This window comes from Humulus lupulus, chromosome 1 (assembly GCF_963169125.1).
Source record: "Humulus lupulus chromosome 1, drHumLupu1.1, whole genome shotgun sequence".
NCBI classification, from domain to species: Eukaryota; Viridiplantae; Streptophyta; class Magnoliopsida; order Rosales; family Cannabaceae; genus Humulus; species Humulus lupulus.
In genome coordinates this window covers 189,389,732-189,411,362 of record NC_084793.1, presented here as the reverse complement: position 1 = coordinate 189,411,362, position 21,631 = coordinate 189,389,732, and the positions used below count along the sequence as shown (strand labels likewise).

The window sequence follows — 21,631 nt, the reverse complement described above, 5'->3', positions numbered from 1 at the left end:
TTGCCCAAAAATGACATCCTGAAATTGGCCTTGTGCCACGGCACAACTTTCTTGTGCCGCGGCACCCAGCAAGACAGGGGCTCCACGCCGCGGCACGCAAAAACTGTGCCGCGGCACGCCTTCGCAGGCCCAGATTTCTGGGTTTTCTCTTGCGTTTTCACCGAGCTAAAACCTTCCCAAATCATACCAAACCAATACCCAAACCCCAAAATCAATTTCAAACATCAAATAGACCATCTAACAACCCATAAACATCATCAAAGACATCCAAACACACAATCAAATCCCCAAAATCCACATCCTTGATTTCAATTTCAGAAAAATAAAAACTCAAAGTTCAAACTTAAACCATGCTCAAATTTCTTAACCCATAACATAATCAAGCCTTAAATGTGTACAAAATTCCTTACCTCATATGGAGAATCCATCCCTAAGCTTCCTTCATCTCCTAGGTCTCCAATTCAGCTCCTCCACTCATCTTCTTCTTCTTCATGCCCTAGCTTTTCCCTCTCTTTTCTCTTCTCTTCAAACTCTATCAAGACCAAAATGACTAAGCCCCAAACCGTGTACCCCATATAACCCATCTGCCATTTATCTAATTCCCAACCAAATGACCATTTTGCCCCTCCTTGCCTAACCTTTCCTACCTAAACCTCAAGGGCACTTAAGTCCTTTCATTTCTATTTCATATCTACCATTTTCTTTCTAAAACTTGTTACTCTCAGCAGTAACTAATGGTTACCCAGGTTACTAAATCTCCAATAACCATTACCCGCTAAATCTCAACTTAACCATAAAATTCCCGAGGTACCCCTAGGCTCCTCCCGAGCCGGGTATAGAAATCCCGTTGCGACTCTTGAGTTAACTAGCTCTCTAGGACCGTCTCGGCACGTGCATCACAATAATAAAACCACACTCACGTGGTACAATTCACAGAATACAATTATCACATATCAATGCAGTTATGCCCAACATGGCCAAAATTACAATCACGCCCTTCTAACACGATCTGGGCCTACATGCATACTAATATACGTAGCCATGCATCTCAGATAAACACATAGCCAAATAACATGCTTTAAATCATAACCATGCATTTAACTCATAAAATCACACATAAATCCCAACCTGCCCTCCTGGCACACTAATCAAGGCCCTTAAGCCTTATTAGCTAATTTGGGTCGTTACAATCTAACAATCCAAAACATGAGATATTAAAGATGAAAGAAAAATATGAAGAAGAAAAATCCATAAACTTTGTTGCATTACAAGGGAAATCAACATACAACATAAATATTATCCAGTTACAAGTTGCTTCATCATGATCTTAATAATCTTATGAAAAATATTAGAAGCACATAACTAGAACAGAAATTACAAAATAAACAAAACACATACTTGAAAATGCTCTTGAAAAACCCCAAAATGGAAGAGAGAAAATGGTAGAAAGAAGATGGTAACCCCAAAAATTAAGCACCCTAAAATGGTCTTGAAATTCTATATTTATAGCCAAAATGAGAGCATTAAAATAATCAACTTAAATTAATTAAATAAAGTAAATATGGTATGTAGAGGTAAATTATAGGGTGAAATGATGATGTTGTGCTGAAATATGTGGAAAAATTGGGTAAAAAAGGTGACATTTTTTGACATAGGGGACAAAGGTACAAATGATGGGCTCAAGGGAATTGATGGTGGCTTGGTGGGTGTGGCAGTCGACTGGCCAGGTGGGCTGGTTGGGCTGAGAGGTTTGGCTGGGCTTCGGGCCTGGCTGGCGAAGGGAAGGGCTGAAGCTTGATGAGGCTGGGCCGAATCTGGGCGTGGGCCCGTGCTGGTGGCTACTTGAGGCTTCTGGTGGGTCGAATGGAGCAGGCAGGCCCAAGAGGCTGGGCTGGTGGCTGACATTGGGCCTGGGTGCTGAGCTCGGGCCCGAAAGAGGTGGGAAGGCTGGGCTTCGGTCTGGGCTGGGGTGGTGAGCCAGGCGGGCCCAGGTGGCTGATGGGCTTAAACTTCCTCAAAAATGCCACTTTTCTTCACTTCTTTTCCAACTTTACTTCTTTTCCTTTCCTTACTTTTCAAAGCCCAAAAAAATACAACATATTCCCTAAAATAAAAATAAATTGAATCACAATCAAATATTTTTACTTATAAATAAATCATATTAATTCTTTGAAAATAATTAATTAAAAATTAATTTAATTTAGCATTTAAGATCAACAAAAGTGCATTTTTTTTTACTTCTAACTAAAATCAATAATTCAAATAATTAAACTACAACATTTTATAATAATATAACCATAAAAATATACAAAAATCTATAAAATTAAAAAAAAAACCTAATAAATTCAAAATTACTTAAAAACTTAATAAATTACTTAAAAACTCAAAGACTGAGCAACAATTAGCATAAAAAATGTGGTAAAATAACTCTTTTTTGTAGAGTTATCAGGCCGTCAGGGCAGCAATGAGATTTGGAGGACTTATTTGAAGTGTGTCAGTTGCAAGAGACGCTATCTGGGAGAATGCTGAGTGACGGCATGCTTTTTATGTGGAGTAGTTGGGCACCTCGGGAAGGATTTCCCGAAGTCGAAGAAGGAAGAACCAAAGAAGGCGGACAGCTTGACTCAAGCTTGAGTCTTCGCCTTGATGCAATCAGAGGTTGAGGCTAGTTCCTCAATGTTAGCTTCTAGTGTTGATTCTTCTTATTCTCTGCTGATTGATTCTTGTGCTACACATTCTTTTGTATCTAGCAGAGTGATAGAAAGGTTGTGTAGACCATGTGATTATTGTGCTGTGGGGTTTGGAACTTTATTTCCTACAAGGGAGTTGGTGTTGTCTAGGAGATGGATTAGGTCCCTACCAGTAGAGGTGGACAGTAGAGAGTTATCAGTGGACCTGATTGAGCTAGCCATGGAGAATTTCGATATGATTTTGGGTACGGACTGGTTAGCCAAGTATGGGGCAACCATAGATTGTAAGAGAATGATGGTGGCTTTTGAGCGTGAGGGTGAAGACCCATTTGTATTTGTGGGTACTGTGTACGTGTTGGGATTAGTGCTCTTTTAAAGCATATGTATTAAACAATGTTTTATGAAATAAATAATTGAAATGAATTTTAGCGTATATCTATTGTTTATTATTATTATTATTAGAATAATATTATATGAATATCATAAATTTTCAATATTCATTATTGTGACTGCAATATTGTATTGGTATGATAGGATTAAGATTGTATGAAATGAATTTAAACAGTTCGCAGTAAGACAAAGTTATATGGAATCTTTGGATTAAATATTGGAAGTACGGTTCACTAGTATTATGAATACATGTAATCTAGATACGGGCTACTGATGTAGTAGGACATCTTAGTAGAGGTACTTTGTATAAAGTGGTTATACATGAACGGGACCCAATATGTTATTAATACTTAATAATACCGTTTATTTTATAAGTATTGTAAAATCCTTTATTGGCATATTTGACAAAATTAATTAAAGGAGGATTTTTGAAATGGGTAGTTTTCTGTTTTGGTTGTGATATATTTTCTAAAATCATATTATTATATATATGTTAATAAAATAAATATATAATTTCCTATAAAAGAATATCTTTTCTTGAAATGGAAATTATTGGTATTTATTTTTATTGTTTTGATCTGATTTATTTGTCCAGAAATCGTGTACAGCTTGCAGAGATAAAGTATATATTGTTTCCTTATTTATTTAGGGAAACTAGGTTTAAAAAACTGTCCAGGTTCAATGAATCTATTTGAACGGATTGCCAGTCTGTTTGAACAGATTCTGACTTTCCTGTTTTGGAAGATTTTCCATTTATTGGCTGATTGGTTTCTGATTTGTTTTCCACGACCTAAAGGGATTCTAAAAAGTATATAATCATCCTTAGGTCGTTGGTTTTTGGTTTATCTCTCTTGGCATATTATTTTCCAAATATTTTCAAGTTTTAGAGAAACTTTTTATTATGTGAAGAACTTGAGTCCAGCAAGTTCTTAGTGGTTTATTACAGTGTACTTCTGTATTGTTTTCTTTGTGTTAATTGTGCAGGTTGAACATACTTGGACATTGTTCATCAAGCTTCGGGAGAAGTCTTGTTCATGAGTCACTTTTCGGGAGGAAAAGTGCAAGTGTTATGATTTGAAGGGAGTTCAAGATCTTAGCACTTCATAAATTTGATTAGAAGTTTAGATTACAATAGTTGCGACAAATTCAAGAGGGAGTCTTTATTTGTATAAGTCAATTTGGTTTTGGAATCATTTAGATATTCTTCTAATAAATTTCATTCTCTGGGCGTGGCCTCGTGGACTAGTAGCAATCTGCAAAGATTGCTGATACCACGTAAAATTTCGTGTGTTCTTTACCCTATGTTCGTTTTTATCTTCTGGTCACAAACTATTTAAACATATCTGATTTCTGTTCAAACAATCTATGTGTCTGTTTACACATTTCTGTAACAGTTCAACAATTAATTATTTAATTTGAATAATTAAGTTGGTAATCATAAAAAACGGAATTTCAAGTATTAATTTAACATATCTTTTTTTCAAAAAAAAAAAATTAACATATCAATAAGATGATCATATATAAATTTATCTTAATTATGAAGTTATTATGAACTCGTGTTTATATCATATAAGTTCTTTGATTCACTCATTATGTTTTGTCAGAATGATCAGGCTGAAATTTTTTGTTTTGGGAACTCATTGATGTAGATGGTTGGGGACATAATATACAGATATGAAATCTATACTTTTCAGAGAGGAATTGAATAATGGTTCTCTTAAGGGTTGACTTTTGGAACTGAAAGGTTATTGAGCTCAAATTCATAAATCAGTTTATGAATTAACCCTCACTAGTAAAGTTAATGGTACTTCAGGAAACAAGATATAATTAAAGAGGTTAAACGGTAATTAATTTCTACTTTAATTATAAACCATTAATAGAGGATTGAATTTTATGTAGTGATTAAATTGATGGACATTTTTTATATATTTAAAAGTAATTAATAAATAAATGTCTATAATTACAAGAGTGCAACCTCATATTTTTAGTGGAATAACATTGAGATTAATAAATTAAGGTTATTATATTAAAGAGTGTTAATTAATAATCTAAATTTATTAGAGCTTGAAATTATAGGTCCATAGGTCTCTGAGATGGCTCTACCAACACTATTCAAGGTAAGAGTGGAAATTGTGAAAAATCAAGATAAGGGCATATTTGGAAGTAATTTGTTCTTCATGGTCAAATATGTAATTGAGAAAAATTATTTAAATAATGTGGAAACTTTCGAAATTGGCATTTTAATTAAAGGAAGTTTTTAATTTTCTTTTTGAAATAAAATGGGGATTTCGAAATTGACATTTAAATAATTGAAATAATTAATTTTGAATTAATTGATTTTATTTATTTAAATAAATAAATGTGAAAAGATATTTATGATAATTCAAATTAATTGTGAATTTGAATCTGTTGACAGTGAGAACTTGTCAACCAAGTTAAGTTAGAAAAATAGAAATGTAGAGATTATCAAAAGAGAAACTTCAAAGATCTAATTGGAAACTCAAAGAACACTTGCAGAAGGAAAATGGTGAACTAAATTTGTATTTCTTATGGTGTAGTGCTACAGTATTTTTTCCAACTCCCTTCCATGTGGAAGTGTGGTTCCTTTTATAGTGGGCTCTAATGGCCCCTGATACATTGTGGTCCAGGAGACCAGATGGTACACAAGTACACTGTCAGGAGAGTGGTCTCAAGGGTAGTGGTGTTGGAAGAGTGGGGGTTTGCTCTAGTACATGTCAGGGGTCTACAAAAGTACTCCTGTTTTGGTACCATATTATGCCTCCACTACTTGTTGGGTACGGATCTCATAAGCATGTTGAGGGAATCCTGACCATGTACCATTAATGTACTGCCACTACCTGTCTAGCATGGACACCGTACCATCCATATCCTAACTCTTCTTGCTCCATGGTCACCACGTGGACACCCCTAAGGACGAGGCTGGTGTGTGAGAGGAGGCCACCATGAGGACACCCCTTAGGATGAGACTGGTGTGTGAGAGGAGGCCACCACGAGGACCACGGCGTGACCGTTGCACGTGGCGTCATGGGGGCCGCGAGACACTTGTCTCCTGGTGGTGTCGCGAGGCGCGCGCCCCGCGAGACGCTTATCTCCTGGTGGTGTCGCGAGGCGAAGGCGCGCGCGGGTGTCATTTGGAGCAGGGTCGATTTAAGCACTAGTTTGAGGGTTCAAATGGACTTCATGTTGGGTTTTATGCCCTTAATAAAACCATATTTCTTATGTAACACGTTATTATTATCAATAAAAGAAGTAGAAATCATTTTGTTTATTCAATTGCATTGTTCGCTTGTTTTATTACATGTTTATTCAATTAATACAAACATTCATAAAATCCTGAACATATGGATAGTTACAATTATGGTGACTAGGTCACAGTGGATTATAGTTGTAATTATATGTTCAAAAAGAACGAGTCCTAGATTAGATCAGTGCATTGGATTTTCACTGATTAGGAAATCTACGATATGATCTGCTTACACATTAGGAGTGTGATGTCTTGTCCAAGGCATTGACCAAGTAGATATGATCGGATGTATTTGGTTACATCGGACTAGGACCGATATTGATTATTGATTGATAAATAAGTATCGTTGTTATCGAATCTAATCAATATCACAACGTTGACCATAGGTTAAGTCGATCTTAATTCTGAGTGATAATATTCTGCTAATTATATTATTTAAATCTTTTGACTTGTTCGTTACCAGCTTACCCTACGGTCTAGCCCATACTTACATCTTGGAGATTTAGTAATGAAATTGAGTGGGAGTATTATTCATAGATATGAAATCTATAACTTCTGTATGAGAAGTGAAAAGATGATTTCCTTAATTGCTTTGTTCAAAATGTTAAATGATTGAGATCTCATTTCTGTGATTAAGTTCACGGAAATATCATTTATAAGGAACTTAGTGGGAGTTAAGGATAAAATACTGATGAGGGGTAAAACGGTAATTTTCACCCAGCTTGTTAGTAAGTCATCGATAGAGGATTAACTAACTGTAATGGTTATAACAATGGATAACGTATTTATGGTTTGGAAAATACGTTCTATGAATTCAAGAGTTCAATTCCAAGTCTATAGTGGAGTCACGAGGAATTAATAAGGTAGTGAAATTATTCATAAATAAATTCACGGTAACTTATTGGAGCTTGATTTCATGGATCCATGGTCCTCGCATCACCTTTGAGTAAATCATCTAGAATGTCTCAATTAATTGATTTAATTATCAATTAGGATTTTTTAAAGTTGACTAGGTCAATTTTGGAAAATTTATAGAGATATGAGATTTAGAAAATAAAATAGAATCTTTGGGTAAATTTATTAATATTGATAAATTGGTGTCAATATAAATAAATAAAAATTAAATCAAGTTTCAAATTATAATTAGTTAATTTGAATAAGGATTTAGTTAATTAATTAAAATAAATAAATAAAATGTTTTGAATTTAGGCCCAATTGGGATTTAAATTCAAAATAAAAGTATTGGGCCCAAGTCCATTTGTGGGAGCCCAATGCTTTTATCTTTTTGTTTATTATTTTAATTAATTCAAAATTTTAATTTTAATTTAAATTTAAATAAAGCCCACTAAGTTGTCTATATAAGGAATATGATATCTAGGGTTTTCATAAGTCAGTCTCAGTTGATTCATTGGGTAAGTGAAAACCTAGACACTCTAATCCTTTCTTAGCCACTTAATCTTCTTCTTTTCTAGATCTCTATCTCATGTGTTGAGAACCAGCCCACACTAGTTCTAGATTGATCAAAGGCTTGGTGAGGAAGACTGTGTTGCTAATCTAGTTCAATCTCTTGATAATACTCTGCTACAGAAAGGAATCAAGAGTTAGAGAGATTGAAGGAAGGAGTTGTTCCAGTTCCGCTGCGTATTCGTAAGTTTCTACATCATTGTGTTTATGTTAATTTACGAATCTAATGTTCATATGTATGTCGTGTTATTCTATGTTTCTATTATGTGTTTGGAAAAATAATAGGAAGCGTGCATCTAGATTTAAATTTCAAGATCCTACACTTCAAACATGGTTGCTTTGGACCTTCTAGGGACCTTAGGCATGAGATGTGGGCTCTTTACCGGTGTTGAATTTTGAGCATCCACAGAATCAATATTTATTCTTTAATTAATTTGATAAGATAAGTTATAAGGTTTAGATATTTTAGAATAAATAAATTATTAAATATAATTAAAAGAAAATTTGTTGGAACATTTTCCTAGAAATAAGGATGCTACATGCCAACCATATTCCAGGGACTGTAGTTGGCGTGTAGCTATAGTAACTAATCAAGATTGTATCTTGATATTTTTCTTTTATTTATTTAATAATAATAGATTTATAGTTGAGATTTTAAATTTTGAATTTAAGTAATTCTTTTATAAATCTATCAGATAATATAGTTTTCAAAAGAGACATAATATTTCAAAATATTCAAGAGAGAGAAAATATATCATAATATTTTCCCTTTCTTGAACTTTGTCTCAGACTTAATATTCCAAGATCTCATGTGTTGAGAATATCTAGTGAATCAAAAATATTTTCTTACCATTACTCTACGTGCCCACACACGTCTTGAGGTGTAGAGATACATCTTGGATGATGTTGGTTTGAGTTTTTTAAAGAACTACTTTGGATTGGATGTTCATTGGAGATACAAAAAGATAGCAAGGATTCTCGATAGTTCTTCAACTGGTAAATCCTCATCTTTTTATTTCTCTATGATTAATGTTTTGCATGTTAATGGATCCGATTATTTAAAGTTTGTTTAAATAATTTTTTTTTTGAAATCTCTGGGCCCAACACCCTGTGCTTTCTGCTACGCACATGGTAAACGTGTTACCAACATTCTCATTCTTATAATCATTCACCATCCAACTCCTCATAGAAGCCTCGACCTTATCCTTAAACTTCTCATCAATCAGTGTTTCTCCAAAACCTTAAGCATGCCTCCACCACAGATTGCTTAAGGTTGGCAAACTCGCGTCGTAGTTGACTAACAATATGGACCCCAGATCCCTATGATATAAGCATTGAGGGCTATAGACCTATTGCAAGGTAGTTGGATGGGATTTCTAGCTAGTGTGGTGGATACAACTAAGGTCATACCAATTGGACCTAAAGAGACTAGATTGGTCTGTGAGTTTCGAGATGTATTCCCAGAGGAATTACCAGGGTTGTCGATGCATCGAGAGATTGAGTTTGTAATTTAGTTGGCACTGGGGACGAAACTAGTGTCCAGGGCATTGTACAGAATGGCTCCATCAGACTATCAAGAATAAGTATCCGATGTCAAGGATTGATCACTTGTTTGACCAGTTGTAGGGTAAGATAGTATTCTCAAAGATTGATCTTCGATTTGGTTATCATTAGCTGAGGATAAAAGATGAGGATATTCCGAAGACAGTCTTTCACACAAGATATGGGCACTATGTGTTTTTAGTCATGTCTTTTCGATTGACCAATGCCCCGACAACGTTCATGGATTTGATGAACAAGGTGTTCAGTGATTACTTGGACAAGTTTGTGATCTTCTTCATCGATGATATATTGATTTACTCTCGGTCAAAGACAGAGTATGAGCAGCATCTCAGGTTGGTACTTCAGAGGTTGAGGAACCACAAATTGTATGCCAAATTTAAGAAGTTCGAGTTCTGGCTACCTCATGTTACATTCCTTGTTCACATTGTCAGTGAGGATGGAATCATGGTGGATCCAACCAAGATCGAGGTGATGAGAGATTGGACAAGACCCAGGAGTGCCACAAAGATTAAGAGTTTCCTGGGTTTAGCAAGATACTATTGGTGTTTTGTTGAAGGGTTCTCGAAGATTGCAACGCCACTAACATAGTTGGCACGCAAGAATCTGGAGTTTGTATGGTCAGACATATGTGAGAACAACTTCCAGGAGTTAAAGCGGCAATTGATCACTGCTCCGGTATTGAGTCTTCCTTCAGATCAGGAGAAGTTTATGGTATATTGTGATGCATCGAGACAAGAGTTAGGTTGTGTTCTTATGCAGGCTAGGATGGTGATTGCCTATGCATCACGACAGTTAAAGGAGCATGAACATCGATACCCTACTCATGACTTGGAGTTGGCAGCGGTGGTATTTTCACTGAAGGTATGGTGACGCTATCTATATGGAGAAAAGTGTGAGATCAACACCAATCATAAAAGTTTGAAGTTTTTTTTTTTACTTAGAAGGATCTGAATATGAGGCAGAGACATTGGTTTGAGTTGGTGAAGGATTATGACTATGAGATCCTTTATCATGCAGAGAAAGCCAACGTAGTAGCAGATGCCCTGAGTTGGAGAGGTCAAGGACAAGTGTATAGCTTAATGCATATATCCAGAGAATTGACAGAGGAGATGACTAGAGCTAGGATAAAGTTCATTGTGTGTAGAATGGCCAATATTACACTTCAGTCTACGCTCCTTGAGAGAGTAAGAGAAGCTCAAAGGAATGATCCTCAGTTAGAGAAGTACTGAGAGGACGTCCTAGCTGGAGTAGCAAAGGACTTCACCATTGCTGAAACATGTATGTTGAGATACAAGGATTAAATTTTCTTATGAATATAATTGATGAATTTATAAATTATATTCATAAGAAAATAAATATATTAATATATTTTAAGTGATGATATTTTTGTTTTTAAAAAATAAAAGAAATATAGCTAAAAACAGGTAGAATTAATTGGGTCCTTTTTAACTATGTAAAATAACCTTATAAGTTTTTTGGAAACTCATACTACAACTTGGCAATAATTTTAAGGGTAGGTAACCATTTAGTACCCTGTGTTTTTGCAAAGTATTATTTTGGTACTCTCTGTTTTCAATAATACTCATATGGTACCCTGTATTTTAAAATCGTACATATTTGGTACCCTAAACTCAAATTTAATTAATAAAATTTTACCAATTTAATCAAACTGCTGTCAATTATGTAAGTTCCAAATTTAAATTTAATTACTTAATTGCATATAACTGATGACAATTTGATCATATTGACAAAATTTTATCTATCAAATCTGAGTCTAGGGTATCAAATATGTATAATTTTAAAATATAGAGTACCATATGAGCATTATTGAAAATAGAGGGTACCAAAATGATAATTTGCAAAAACATATGATACAAAATGAGTAAATTCCCTAATTTTAAATCGAAAGGGCCAAATGATATTTTCTCTAAATATAATTTGGTTATATTAAGAGGAATTGACTAAATTCGAGATAAAGAGACATTCTTCATATTATTTTGTAAAATAAAATAGGTGAACGAAATTTTCTCATAATAAAATGTGAAAAATAAATTTGGGAGGAATTCTTGGAGTCTACTCTAATTATAAATAAAACTTCCTTTTGGTACACCTTAACTATTTATTACCTAGCTATTTATTCGGTCCGCCAAATTAACTGAATTGGATACCTAACTATTTAAAACTAAATTAACTTAAAAATTATAGGGTCAAGTCAATATACAGACCCTCACCTTGCTTCAAGTACTCATATCCGTTGGACTATTGGAAAACCTAATTCAAAGACTGAAATTTATAGGGATTTGAAATTATAGGAAATTATGTGAGATATGGATTTCTTTACTTTCATTTCATAAAGGTTTATTAGGATATTTTTTCTTCGGAACCATTATCACTACCAAATTGTGTTTCTTGAATTTTTTGACATGTTAAAAATTCCTCATGAATTATTCACTTTACTCAAATGTAAGACTTCTGGATTGCTAATGTAAATTGTCACGTATATAATTTTAAAAAATAGATAGGATTTTACTCTCAAACTATTACCATTACCAAATTATGCCTCTCGAATTCTAAAATTTAAAATTTAAACAATATTTTGAATATTAAACAGAAAATATAAAAAAAGCAATAAACTAACAATTCATATAAATTAGATTAAATCATACAAAATAAAACTTAAGACGACATAAGCGTGAAAGTCGTCAGGAACCCACATGAGCCCAGTCTGTCGACGATGTTGCTACCCAACCAACTTTGAGCTCATTCTGATGCATGCCCAAAACTCGAGCCAATTTTTTGTCACCATCATTTTTAAAAAATTTAATGGTTTTTTTTCTTTTTTTTTAATATTCAAAAGATTGTTTAATTTTAAATTTTTAAAATTTAGGGGGCACAATTTGGTATGGTAATAGTTCGAGGGGCAAAAATCATATTTATTCTTTATATTATAAACGAGGCATTGACATGACAGTACCACATCGGCCACCAAACTGCCACATCACCATTCCGTTAGCAAAATTGGACGGAAGTCCCATATTTCAATAACGTGAAGAATTCAGGGAAAATTTTTAACAAGTTGAAAAATTCGGGGTACGATTTGGATTGGTAATAAATCAGGGGGAAAAATTCTAACAAGCCTTCATAAATATGGATATTTTAAGGTTTTTCTTAATCTATGGTTTTTTCTTAATTTAAGTTAATTGTGTGGAAAATTTTCCATACTTTTAAGTTTTATTGAAATGAAGTCATACTACTACAAAATTGGCATTTCTCGACACCCAACCACGACAGTCAACTCTATTGACTGTCATAATTGCTTAGCATGACTCTACGCCGACAGTTAAAAAGTGTAGGCATGGAAACCAACGCCGACAGCCAATAATTGTCACCGTTGCTTTTGAATGTCCCTATTTGTAACGACCCAAATTCGCTAATAAGGCTTAAGGGCCTTGATTAGCATGCCGGGAGGGCATGAAGGGATTTATGTGTGACTTTGATGAGTTAAATGCATGATTATGATTTAAAGCATGTTATATGACTATTTGTTTATCTGAGATGCATGACTATGTATATTAGTATGCATGTAGGCCCGGATCGTGTTAGAAGGGCATAACTATAATTTTGGCCATGTTGGGCATAACTGCATTGATATGTGATAATTGTATTATGTGAATTGTACCACGTGTGTGTGGTGTTATTATTGTGATGCACGTGCCGAGACGGTCCTAGAGAGCTAGTTTACTCAAAAGTCACAACGGGATTTTATACTCGGCTCGGGAGGAGCCTAGGGGTACCTTGGGAATTTTATGGTTAAGTTGAGGTTTAGCGGGTAATGGTTATTGGTGATTGAGTAACCTAGGTAACCATTAGTTACTGCTGTGAGTAACAAGTTTAGTTGGAAAAATGGTAGGATTGAAATATTAGTGAAAGGACTAGAGTGCCCTTGAAGGCTTAGTTGGGAAAGGATTATTTGGAGGGGTAGCATGGTCATTTGGCAAGGGGTTTAGACAATTTTCAGCTGGGATTATAGGGTACACGGTTTGGGCATTTGGGTTATTTGTTGGCTTTGTTAAAAATAAAGAGAAGGAAAGTTAGGGCAATGAGAAGAAGAAGAGGAGTGAAGGAGCTGAAATTGGAGACTTAGGAGATGAATCAAGGAAGCTTAGGGTTGGATTCTTCATTCAAGGTAAGGATTCTATGTAATTTAAGGCTTGTTTCTGTTATTGTTTGAGGAATTTAAGCATGGTTTAAGTTTGAGTTTTGAGTTTTATATTTTCTGAAGTTGAAAATCAAAGATGTGGATTTTGGGGATTTGATTGTGTGTTTGGGTTTCTTTAATGATGTTTCTGAGTTGTTAGATGGTCTATGTGGGGTTTTGAATTGATTTTGGGGCTTGGGTACCTGCTTGGGATGATTTGGAGTGGTGCTAGCTCGGGGAAAATGCAGGGAAAAACCCAGAAATTTGGGTTTCGCGAAGGAGCGCCGCGGCCCTGTTCTTGGGCACCGCGGCGCGAGGCTGTTTCCAGGAAGGGTGGGGCTTCTGACTTGCTGGGCGCCGCGGCGCTAGGCTATTTTCAGGATGGGAAATTTCGCAATTTTGAGCCTTTGCTCCGGGGGTTCGGGGGATGTTTCCGATGAATTGTTTTAGGAATTTGGGAGTCCCGAGAGTGTGGGATTGGTCTCGGGAAGTGGTTTTGAATTGACTAGTATTAAAGGATGTTTTATGTGTGTTGTGACTAGGCTATTGGAGAGGCTCGTGCTAGAGGACCGTGCTCGTGACTTTGGTGCATTGTGAAGCTCGGGATGCAGGTAAGAAAACTATAACACCCGTAGGATAGGGCATGGGCCCATAGTGTGATTGCGGGGCACGGCCCTATATTGCATGATGAGATGATTGCAGGGCACGGCCCTATATTTTGCATTACATGTTAGGGTGTAGACTTAAATGAATTGATATTTGTTTGAATGTTGTTTGAGTCATACTATATGTGGTTATAGTGGAATGATACGGCGCGGAGCCGAGAACGGCAATGGAGCCGAGGACGGCGAAAGGCTGAGAACGGCAGTGGGGCCGGTAGTAACACTTAGCACATGGGATGCTTATGGTCAGGGTAGGACCCAGTGGATACGTGTGATATCCTTACGGTGAGGACCGAGACCCTAGGCTTTGGTAAGGCTTCTGGGGCGGCATGGCCGTGTTTGCTTAGTCTAATGGTTGACTTGTTTATCTGTGGACTATCTGATATGATTAACTGTATATTTTGCATATGTTATGAACTGCATGAGTTTTCTTGCTGGGCTTCGGCTCACGGGTGCTCTGTGTTGCAGGTAAGGGCAAAGACTGAGTCAACCAACCATGAGTACGGAGAGCGTGAAGCGACGCGTACATGTTTGGCCTGCCTGACTGCTTTGGTTGGGGGTTTATACGAGAAAAGGCTGTAATAACCTATGATTTTTATAACTAGTCAACTGTAAACATATTTTAAGATGTAAATAGTTTTCAAACCTTATTTTGGGATCCCAAATGTTTAGTACTAGAAGTTTTAATGAAACGACGCATTTTCAAAGATTACAGCCTTAACTTTTTTATTAGTCACACTTTTGTTTTAAAAACCTCGGTTAGCGAGTTCATTGCACTGTTTTGTCTTAAAACTCACTTGGTAACGGCTCTAAGGTAGTAGGGCGTTACACTATTTACCCCAACATCGACAATTAATTCGAGACCAATGCCGACAGTAAAAAACTGTTGTAGTTGACCCCAACACCGACAGTTAAAAATTATCGTTATTGACCCCAACACCGACAATTAATAAAAGCTCAATACCGACAGTTATAAAATGTTACCGAAATTCAAATAAAAAATTTAAAAATATAATTAATGAATAATATAATTCAAAAAATAAACTAAATTATGTAAATATATATTTATAAAAATGATGTATTTATTAAAAACTTTTTAACCTAGATTTTTTTGTTTCTAAATTTTTTATATTATTAACTTTTGTATTTATAATAATATTTATATTAAAATTTAAATTATATATTTAATAAAAGAAGATTTTTATGTGAAAATTCATCTATAATACTTTTTTCTTTTAAAACTAATACAACAATAATTTAATAAATTAAAAATAAAAAATATTTAAAAAATAAAAGGGATTTAATATAATATTATAATAAATAAGGCCTTTACAATTATCTCTATACATTTAATTTTTTTTAATATTTATCTATATATTGTCAAATATAATTATACTTTACAATTAAAAAATAATAATTATACTTTATTTTAAATCAACCCAAATTTATAAAATAAACTAAAGTATAAATTAATTCAAAAATATAAAAATAATAAAAAATACTCATTCTAAATATTGTAATAACAAAACAAAATTAAAAAAAAAAGAACACATATACTGTAAAATTTAACAAATGCCTAAATAACAACACAGCCAAATAATAAATCATAAAGAATAATAATTAAATTTCTATAATAATATAATATTAATATGTATAATATTATATTATTATATATCTATTTATATCACAAATCACAAACACGCATTATATTATATATATACTAGGTGCAAACAACACACAATGCATATTTACATAGTTTTATTTTAAAAAATTATTAATTTTTGTTAATATGTGTTTTTTTTGTGATTCCATATAAATTATCTATGTTTTTTGTAAGAAAAAAAATAAGTATGATTATACTCTAAAATTAAATAAAAACATAATTATACTATATTTTAAATTAATTCAAAATTATAAAATAAAATATAAATTAATTTTAAAATATAAAAATAATAATGTTCATTCTAAATATTTTAATAACAAAAAATTATGTTGTAATTTAATAAATACCTAAATAATAAAACAATTAATTAATGAGTCACGAAAAAATAATTTAAAAATCATTATAATCAAATTTTATTTATAAAATAAGTAAATAAAAAAAATATAATCCCCAAATCTCTTTCTCTCTCCCTCCTTAACTGAACGTAACCTTGTCTTTCTCCCTTTCTCTCTCGTATGCTCTCTGTCAGCCTCAAACGGCTACCCACCAATCGTCACCGCCGTTCAAGCACCGGACTAGAAAGACCAGACACCGCCGAAACTCCATCCCCGCAAGCCCTTTGTCGTCGTTCTTCCCTACGAGCAGAAGCCTCCAGGTCTATACGCCGCCGCCGTGGGTTCAAGGCCAATTTCTGGCTACTCTGACATTGTCTATGGTGAAGGGTAGTATGGGCGAACTAATGGTATCAAGATGAACAAAGCCCAACCAAGGATTGGGCTTTTAAGTGATAGGAGGGGACAAAATGAGCACTCCTGCCTCCATTTATCTCTGTGAGTTATATATTTTTTTTTTCAAATTTTAACTGAATATCGTATAATCAATTTATATATATAAAAATATTTATATATATGATTGTAAGTTTGTATGTTGTGTATGAGTTATTTCGATGCCTAGTATATATCATATGGTATCATATATTTAGATTTAACATGTTTTCATTAGAGAAATTTTTTGATAAAGAGCTTTGGGGCATTGAGAAAAAACAAATGGGTTTTGGATTGGTTCATTTACTGCCAAAAGCATCCTTTGTATTATGTAACTATATACACTAGTCATCTCACAAAAGTTCTTGGCTGAACCGGTATAAACTTTGTGGTGTCATCTATTTAATTTTTTGTTCTTTAGTTTAATTTTGTTTGTTTTACTATTGTTATTTGCTTATCAGTTTTTGATGTTGTATTAAATTTACATATTTCAAGTTCTTGATCAGAGAATTACATTATATTCTATTAATTGATTTGCATACTTTGTTTACTGCTTCTTCATTGTGTTATATTATATTATTTGAAACTTGAAAGTAACAGTTATATGCAATTTAAGCCATTATATTTATTTATTTGAATACGAGAAATTATATTTAATTTAGTTAAACTTGGAATGTGTTTTTATCTGGTTAAAAGTTTATTTCTTTGGCTAGGAAGATTGGAAAATTGTTAGATATGACGGGAGAGGGAAGTTTACACCTGTTTTCTGAAAATTGTTAGATTTAGCACTAATAAACAGTTTTAAAAATAATGCATTGTGTTTGGCCTTGTTTTCTAAAAACAGGTTCTAAAAAACTGAGGTAAAAAAGTAACAACTAAAGTGTTTTCTCAAAGTTCTCACTCTCTCAGATCTATCTTGATAAAAAAAAAAAAAATAACACTTAACAATGGAGCTTTGATTTTTGGATGCTGATACAAGTGACATGCATTTATTTTGTTCAAACTGAAATCAAAATCTTATTGAAAAACACAATGTTATGTGGTATTGTACTAGCTAATTTGCTAAGTATGTTTATTGTTATTGATTCTTTATCTGTAACTTAGCATATGGGATTTGGGGTATGGATTTCTTTTTAATAAAAAGAGTCAAACTCTATGGAATGTTGCTACAATAACTACTTTCTGATCTCTATTGAAAGCAAGCATGCAAGATGAAAATAAAAATGGATTGGCAGAGCATGAAAACAAGGTTTTAAAAGTTTAAAATACTATATATACATACATTAATTTCTATATAAAATTTAGTTGCATATAGTTTAAATATCATATATATATATATACATACATATATTAAAGTTTACTATAACCCGATGAAACAAATATAGGCCACCATTTTAGATTATTTACAAATAGTAAATATATTGTTGTATCTGTTATGTCACAGCAAGAAATAGTAGCAATTCCTGAAGTGGGATAATGACTTCTATTTCAAAGATATTAATGAATGGCAAAGATATTATAATTATTATGTGAGAAATTAATGCATTTGTTTGTATTATAAAAGACTTTCTGCTCTACTAATTGGTTAGTATACTCTGGTGATACCACTTCTTTGAGTATCACACAACCTGCAGTACTAGTCTCATATTACGCTTATATAGGTCCATGCGTAGAAAATAATTTGTTTGTGTGATGATGCATATATAATGGACCTACACTTTCAATGTCATTGTAATTTTCTTACTGTAGTTTGATATTTATTTGTGTATATCCAAAAGCACGGGGTGAGTTTCACCCACTATTACTGCTATTGTTATTTTATTTTGAAAGGTCTAAAAAGAAAGAAAAAAAATATGTTGACTATATGCTATACTGGCCGAGTAAATCTTTCTCCATATATATGTATATATAAAGGTTAGTATTTGACTATCTCAAAATTTATATATAAAGGTTAGTATTTGACTATCTCAAAATTTATAAGTATTGAGAATGTGAAATTATTGTACTACTATGCAGACCATTTGATATAATAATGACACACAAAATTGTTTAGTTAAAATTAAAATCTAAAAGTATTAGAGGTTAACATAATTTCCAAGAACACAATTCATCGCCTTTGTTTGACTTAAGTTAATTTTGGATTGATTGTTTTGATTAAGAGTTTGTGAGATAAGCAACATGAGTTTTAGGATTGGATTGAGAATTTAGGTATTGGGATTTTGAAAAATGGCTTTGGTATCTCATTCTTTAGTTGTAATTTCTGGAAAACCAGCTTCGGATATTGTTTGGAGCTTTATATATGAGTTACTATAATTGTTCTTTATTCATTTTGATGTTTATTTATTGTTTTTGGATAATTTGTTGTGTAAATAAATGTGACTAGATTGTTTAATAAGTGACACCAAAAAAGAATCACTATTTGTGATATGTATAAATGTTTATTTGGAATAAGTACACTATATTCCATGTTATACTATTTCAAGCATTAATTTTATTTTTAGGTATTGGAATTAGCAAGGAGCATTAGAAAAGCTTGCTATTGATTGGAAGAGGTATAATCTTTTATTCATTTTAATATTATACAAGTGTATGTTACAAGAGTTTGAATATCTTAAATATTCATCCATAGTGAAGTAGGTTCTGGGATTATAATTGTGTGTTGCGGTGATAACGGAAGGTTGAGAATTGCATGTCTTAGTAAAGTAGGTTTTGTGATATATATAATTGTGTATTGGGGGAGATATAAGGAAGAAAATTTGCATGTTGTTTGAATTGATTGAATTATTTGAAGTGGAATTGGCAGATGGTTAGGTTACAAATATAGGGAAAGTGCTGTCCGTTTTAAATTTTGTCATGATAATTAAAAATAATGGCAACCAATAAAGATTGTTTTTTTTTTTTTGCTTGAAGACCTTAAATACACTAACTAAATCATAAAAGATAGTATGAATGATTTAGAAACTACTACATTTCCAAAGTTCTGAAAAGTACCAACAATATTGTCACATCTTTGTTTAAAAAAAATGAATATTTCATGATCTCCAATTACATTTGTTGCCCCCAAAAGAAAAAATGAATATGAACTTTGCTGCAGCAAAAGTAAGTCAGAGAGCAGTTCTTGTCTACTGAAACTTTGTTGTAGCATTACACGAACTTTGTTGCAGCAAAAGTAAGTCAGAGACTTGTCCACTAAAACTTTGTTGTAACATTACAGGAACTTTGCTGCAGCAAAAGTAAGTTAGAAAGCTATCCTTGTCCACTGAAACTTTGTTATAGCATTACACGAACTTTGCTGCAGCAAAAGTAAGTCAGAGAGCTTGCTCAAAATTGATGTTGTAGCATCATTCAATTACGTATAGTGCTTGGATCCCATTAACATTCAGTTACGCATTGAGATTAAAAATATAGTTATGTTGTAAGTTTATATAAGTTTTATTCCTTAATGTATATTATCATTTTAATAGTACTTGTTTGCTAATTAAAATATTTTTATCACGTATGGTGCTTTCACACTCTATGATACAGAAAAAAGAAAAATAATTGTAAGCCTAAAGTATTATAGTCCAAAGGTAAGTAACATTCAACTTTATAAAACATAAGATTTAAATTATAAGTATATTAACAAGTATATGTTATATACTTTTATATTTGTCTATGTTAACAATGCCGACAAGAACCAAAAACCAATGAGTGTGGCATCTACTACATGAAGTATGCTAAGGATCTCATTTCACAACAAAAAACCAGAGCATATCTATCGAATAATGTAATAATTAGATATGTTTAGCTTTTAACTATAATAAAGTTATATTTTAATTACATATATATTTGATTTGTAACTTATAATTTCAATTATTTGCAGTTCAATTAAGATTTACCGTATACTGACGCTAAACTTAATGAAGTTCAAGAGGAGTGGGCAAAATATATTCTACCGCATCTCACTAAATGATGGCATGCATGCTCAGTACCTATATGAGGGGATTTAGTCATTTTTTGGAACTTTGTATTTCTTTTATTAGAAATTGTTAGAACTAATCAAATACAGAATCAATCTAACAAATTATAGGTTGAGTTAATTTAGCTTTTTGATGTGCATACTTTGCTAATTATCCTTTTTATGGCAAACTAGTTTTTTTGGAACTTTGTTAGATATTCATTTTATAACAAACTTTTTTGGAACTATGAATTTCTTTTATTAGAAAGTGTTGGAACAAATCAAATATAACGTTAATGTTAATTTAATTTAATTTTATATGTGCAGTCTTTTACTGCAACTGCTACATTAATTTTGAAACAAGGGGGCATTGACAACATATTTGCAGTGCCCTCTGGTATGGAAACTTTGCGACAATTAAAAATTGTCACCATAAAGAGTCAATCACGATACCTAATAACTATCAGTGTTGCCAAAACGGCGACACCTATTAGTTGTCGGCGTTGTCAGCAACGGCGACACCTAATAACTGACAACTTTGCCAGCAACGGTGACACCTATTAACTGTCGGCGTTGCCCGCAATAGCGACAATGTTTAACTCTTGGCGTAGTTACCCCTATGCCGGCGTAGGCAAATACGACAGTTAGTCGATTGTCGTTGCTCAATACAACAGCTTGTGATATATTTTTTTGGTAGTATTTTCAATATATCCTATTTTTAATGTGAAACTATTTTTTTTTAAATATCATTTGAATTGTCTTTGAATTTGGCACAATTATTAATTTGTATATATATATATGCATAAAATGTAGAGTTTATAACAATGATGTATTTTTTTTTATTATATGCTTTTCTTTCCAACTCGTGAAAAAAAAAAGACAAGTTATATATCAATATGTATCCACATAGGTTAGCTAAGATGAAAGGCTTTACGCATCGATCAATTTCAAAATCATTTACTGACAAGTGTATCATCTGGAACATCAAAATATAAACACACAAATAAACTCCTCTTCATTTTTTTGGTCCCCCAC

The 21,631-nt window shown here is 33.0% G+C and overlaps 1 long non-coding RNA gene across 2 annotated transcripts; it reads left to right on the top strand.

Moving 5' to 3' along the window:
- The first annotated feature begins 16,341 nt into the window (after nt 1-16,341).
- LOC133801586 (uncharacterized) lies at nt 16,342-20,844 on the top strand. Of its 2 annotated transcripts, XR_009876896.1 has the most exons (3): nt 16,342-16,725; nt 19,161-20,425; nt 20,522-20,844. It is a non-coding gene; the product is annotated as an uncharacterized LOC133801586 (long non-coding RNA). The 2 variants fall into 2 exon arrangements; XR_009876895.1 differs by having other exon boundaries at nt 16,342-20,425.
- The last annotated feature ends 787 nt before the right edge of the window (nt 20,845-21,631 follow it).